The sequence below is a fragment of the Octopus bimaculoides genome, chromosome 11 (assembly GCF_001194135.2).
Source record: "Octopus bimaculoides isolate UCB-OBI-ISO-001 chromosome 11, ASM119413v2, whole genome shotgun sequence".
NCBI lineage: Eukaryota > Metazoa > Mollusca > Cephalopoda > Octopoda > Octopodidae > Octopus > Octopus bimaculoides.
The window spans coordinates 72,864,603-72,870,473 of NC_068991.1; positions in this window are offsets into that span (position 1 = coordinate 72,864,603).

Below are 5,871 nucleotides of genomic sequence, written 5' to 3' on the forward strand. Positions count from 1 at the left end.
TGAGTAGATTTGTTAGACAGAGACTGAAAGAAACCCGTCGTATATATATATGTGTGTGTGTGTGTGTGTGTCTGTGTTGTTTGACAACCGGTGTTGGCGTGTTTACGTCCCCGTAGACTAGCGGTTCGGCAAATGAGACCGATAGAAGTGTTAGGCTTGAAAAATAAATCTTAGGATCGATTTGTTCGGCTAAATTCCTCCAAGGCGGTGCTGCAGCATAACTGATGTACTTAGAATTCTGCTAATTCAATCCTTAGAATTGATAAGCATTTTTGACCGATCCCGAGAGTCCAAAATGTAAAATATTTCCAATTGATTTTGTAGAAAAATATTTTCTCTTTGTATTGAGAGAAAATTATTCATACGAGTTTGTCATCACTTGGACTCTCTACTTTTATTCTTTTACTTGTTTCAGTCATTTGACTGCGGCCATGCTGGATCAACGCCTTGAGGGAATTTAGCCAAACAAATCGACTCCAGGATATTTTTTTTTATTTAAGCCTAGTACTTATTTTATCAGTGTCTTTTTCTGAACCGCTAAGTTACAGGGACGTAAACACATCAACACCTATTGTCAAGCGGTGATGGGGAACAAAGGCAGACACAAAGACACATGCATAGATATATACATAAATGCATATATATATATATATATATATATATATATATACGACGGGCTTCTTTCAGTTTCTGTGTACCAAATCCACTCACATGGCTTTGGTCGGTCCGAGGCTACAGTCGAGGACACTTGACCAGGGAGCCACGCAGTGGGACTGAACTCTGAATCATGTGGTTGGGCTTGAGTCAAGATATTTGATTTTAATAATAATTTCTGACGGTAATATACATTTGAATGTCATTTTTTAAAAAATAAAAGGTAGTTATTTGAAATTCACAATATTAAAATAGTTTATTATGATAATTATTATTATTATTCAGGTCACTGCCTGGAACCGAACTCGGAAGATTAAAATAGTTTACAATATCCTTTGTTTCTTTTCTTTATATAAGCTGCTGCTTTCAGGATAAATTTCTGTCATCTATTTTTATTAATGTTGTAATTACAGCTGTTAATGTTATTGGACTGTTGGAATTATTATTATTTGTAATATTATTACAACATTGTTTTTTTCTTTTTTTGTAATATTATTTGTTACTCACGCCGAGCGAAATGCTGAGCGGCATTTCGTCTGTCTTTACGTTCTGAGTTCAAATTCCGCCGAGGTCGACTTTGCCTTTCATATTTTCGGGGTCGATATATTAAGCACCAGCTGCGTACTGGGATCGATCTAATCGACTGCCCCCCTCTCCCCAGAAATTTCGGGCCTTTTTTCCTAGATTAGAAAAGAATATTATTTGTTGCTATTGTTCTTGTTATTGATACTACATTGTCTGGAATCCGTTTTTTCTCGTCTTCTTTTTCTTTCATACAAATGTGTGTGAGTGCGTGTGTGTGTGAATGTGTCTATGAGAATGTACAGGTCTGCCGAAGAGTATAAGCAGGTATGCATGACCTTCATATAATTCCTGTCTCTACCCTGTCACACGCCTTACGTACGTACTCCTACACTCTCACGTCCTTCAACTTCTGTTATTCTATGATAACTTCATGGTGCTTAATTTGCAAACTGAAATATATAAGAGCCTGCAAAGCTCTCTGTGTTGTAGTTAATGGATAATGCTGAAAATGTGAGTCGATGATATTATAAAATAGGGCCAACTTGTTGACGCTGTAATGACAATCGGCTTACTGAAACACGTCTCCGTTATATAAATGCATAAAATGCCAATCACGTTTTCAGTGTTCATTGTCCGTATCCATCCATACATACCTATACACATATGTATGTGTATAGGTATGTATGTATGTATGTTTTCCACCTCAGAGAAGTGGAATGAGTTAATGAAACTTCGGACTATGTCTTTCTTTTGAATATAGATTTTAGATAGGAAAGATAGGTAAGAGAAATATATAAAATTAAAGAGTAAATTTCTTGGTGAAATAAATCAGGGACACCGGTTGGTTTATGCCACATTCGACGAAAAGATATTCCAAGAAGAATTGATCAAAATATTCGTAGGAAAAATATAGAAATTCAGGAAAACTTTATAATGTCAACTAATATTTTGTAATGATAAGAGAAAATTACTTTTTAAATGAAATGTGTTTTCAATTTATTTTCAGCTTATCTGTTTTAAAAAGTAACAAGCGAGATGTGTTTCGATGTAGATATATCGAAAAACATCGAGAGTTAATCCCGCCTAATATTTCGAAACAAGTTTGTTGTAATATTAAAATGATAAGGAATTGTTTTTTAAATGGAATATATTTTCAATTATATTTTATTGTGTGTGCGTGTATTTGTGTGTTTTCGTTACAGAGAACGTCTATCGCAGTTTTAGTTTTGTACTTATTTATGAGTAATACTATAATAACGATTTCTAACAGAGGCACACACACATAATCAAACACAGCCATAGACACTCACTCACACCCACACACACAGAGGCACACACCGACATACCCCACCCCCAAATTACTCACACACTGACACACACGCCTTTGTGACACTATATATGTACATAAGGGCATATCAAGCCGGAGCATGCAAGCTCATGCACCAGTTATAGAAATATAATGAAGCTATATGTGGAAGCGCGTGGCTTAGTGGTTAGGGTGTCAAAATCTCGATCGTAGGATTGTGGTTTCGATTCCTGGACCGGGCGACGCATTGTGTTCTTGAGCAAAACACTTAATTTCACGTTGCTCCAGTCCACTCAGCTAGCAAAAATGAGTAACGCTGTGATGGATTGGTGTCCCGTCCAGCTGGGGAAGACATACGCCAATGAAACCGGGAAACCGGGCCCATAAGCCTGGCTAGGCTTTAAAAGGGCGCATTTATTTTATTTATACGTACAGGCATATCGTGTAGCAGCACACACACTTTTACACATATGAAGTTTTAGATCATTGAAACGATTGTAATAATCGCCTAGAAATATCAGCAGTTTGTTTCCTCTTATTACTTCAATTTGTTCCAGACAATTTTTCCCACATTGTAGCCGAACCCTAAATAATAGCAGCTATATACATTAATAAGTACACAATACCAGAATATAGGTGTTTAACGTGGCGTGGATATTGAGTCTAATTCTTAACTCTCATAAAGTACCATGCTTTGAAACACCTCATAACACACACACACACACACACACACACACACACACACACGCACGCACACACACACACACGCACACACACACACACAGAATTTCAGATATATGACAGCACTACTACAAAAGACAGAAGGTTTTTTTCTAGGGTCTAAAGTAGGAGTCTATTTAATTCGAGAAGAGTGACCTGGGACTCGTTCAAGTGCGATGAAAAACGGTCTAAACGCCCGTAAATTCCTCCCCCAAATATTCTGTACATTTGAGGAAATCACGGTTCTTTATTTCCTGATCAAATTCACATGGAAGCTAATCGGTGGAATACCCGACGGTGCATTTATGGGTATACCCATCATTTGTTTGAATGGTGCCCTTTATTGTCGATTACTCCGGAAGTTGTGAAAGCTAAAGCTGAGTTATATGACCCAATGTTAGATCTGAAAACTTACGCCCTTTACACGAATGAAAATTTAAAGCTCCTTCATCTCCACAAGTGGAACCGATACCAGTGTCACTAACACTTATCTGTTACCACATCATATATCACAAGTTGAACGTAAGATTTGTATTCGAACTCCTTGAATTTTTTTCCTTTGTCATATTTTTTGTTATATTTAGAAAAATTATTCGTCTTTTCAACATAATTTCTACTCCTGATTCTATTTCATCCATTAATCTCATCTGACATTTTGAAACAGTCGCCATTGTTTTTGTGTCCCTTTGACTCTTTTACTTGTTTCAGTCATTTCACTGTGGCCATGCTGGAGCACCACCTTTAGTCGAGCAAATCGACCCCAGGACTCATTCTTTGTAAGCCTAGTACTTATTCTATCAGTGTCTTTTGCCGAACCGTTAAGTTATGGGAACGTAAACAAACCAGCATCGATTGTCAAGCGATGTTGCGGGTGGGGGGACAAACACACATAAACATATACACACACATATATATATATACATATATATACGACGGGCTTCTTTCAGTTTTCGTCTACCAAATCCACTAACAAGGCTTTGGTCGGCCCGAGGCTATAGTAGAAGACACTTGCCCAAGGTGCCACGCAGTGCGACTGAACCCAGAACCATGTGGTTCGTAAACAAGCTACTTACCACACAGCCACTCTTACGTCCTGTTTGCAATATGTAGTAATACTAGTATTTAAACAAATGAAAAGCAAAATAAACAACAACAACAGCAACTGAAGACAATTTATTTTTTGTAAAAGACGAGTTGATAACAAAATCATAAGTTCCACTTCACTCATCAAACTGAATAAACATATATGAAATTAATTACTGAATGACAATTTTTTAAAAATATCCTAACGTAAACAATGTCGTGTATGGCTAAAATAATGAAACATATTTTCAATATGTATGAACTATGCAACGTTTAACACAGACAACGAAAAAGTTTTATGACAGTATTTTCAAATCTTTTGTATACGATGTCATTTATAGCTTAATTAAATTAACAAAGATATATATATGAAATACAAAATGACTGAAGTTATACGTATTACAAATATATGTGAATTTGCTGTAACGAAAAAACATAAATGCAATAGAATTAAATTGTATTTTTGAATGGCCTATTGAGAAATATAAATATTTGAAGATTCACTGATTAAAATTAAGTGAAAGATACATGAATTATAAAGAAAGGAATGAAATTGAAAGGGAAAACTTAACGAAAGCTTTTCAAATTTGAGATAAACAAGCTCCTTCATAGTTTAACTGATTGAAGTTAACAATGCTACGTCGCTTATCGGTAAACAACGCTGTTTACCTGAGTGCTGTGGCGGTGCTACGCAGTGGGCGAACTTGACGATCGCCTGGGGTGTGGGAGGGATAAAATCGGAGAACTACAAAAGTAAGAAGAATTTGAATCAAATTTAAATCACGAAAACGCAATAAAAAAACGGGTGAGATACTTCCTCACCGGCTATGGCGAGAATAGTAGGACAGATTGGAGTTATCTCCCAAAAAGAGAACATTCCACCCCACACCCTTCAAATACGCCACCTCAGGTTGAACGGAGATTCCCTACTCCTGGTGGATGACACGTTTGCACCACTCAAGCTTGCCTCACAACCGAATCTGTGCACCTGGGTTATCCCGTTTTGCGGCTGGAGGTCGAGACGGCTTTGCCCCAACAGCTTCAAGTGACGTGCCTTACAGGCAGAGAAAATAACCTAAAGGGTCTGTTTGGACACTTTTTGCTACTGAGAGTTTTACGAGGTCGGAGTACAAATTCTACCTCAACCTGTAGTCGCCTTTTAGTCGCTTTTTACGATACACAGAGTAAACGTTGGGTATATTCTTTGGCATACTGGTCGCCACACAGCATATTTCTGGTTCGCAGATTAATAATTTTTCGACAGTATTTTCCAGTCGGTGTAATGAGAGTGATGGCTTGAATGTGCTGTAAAAACAAAATTAGAAAATGAAGCTCATCTTTTAGGACAAGGTGAAGGGGACGCTCATTTTAAGGATGAGATATGGAGCACCTATTGTAAGGATGGCTTCGAACCAGCCACAATATTGATAAGCAATATTGAATATTGCTGAACTGAAAGTTAATTGCAATATTTATAAGAAACAGAATAACGCTAAATGTGTGAATAAATTGAAAATATTTCACATCTGATATAAATAATGTCACGCATAGCCTGACTGAATAAAATTTATATATACATATAT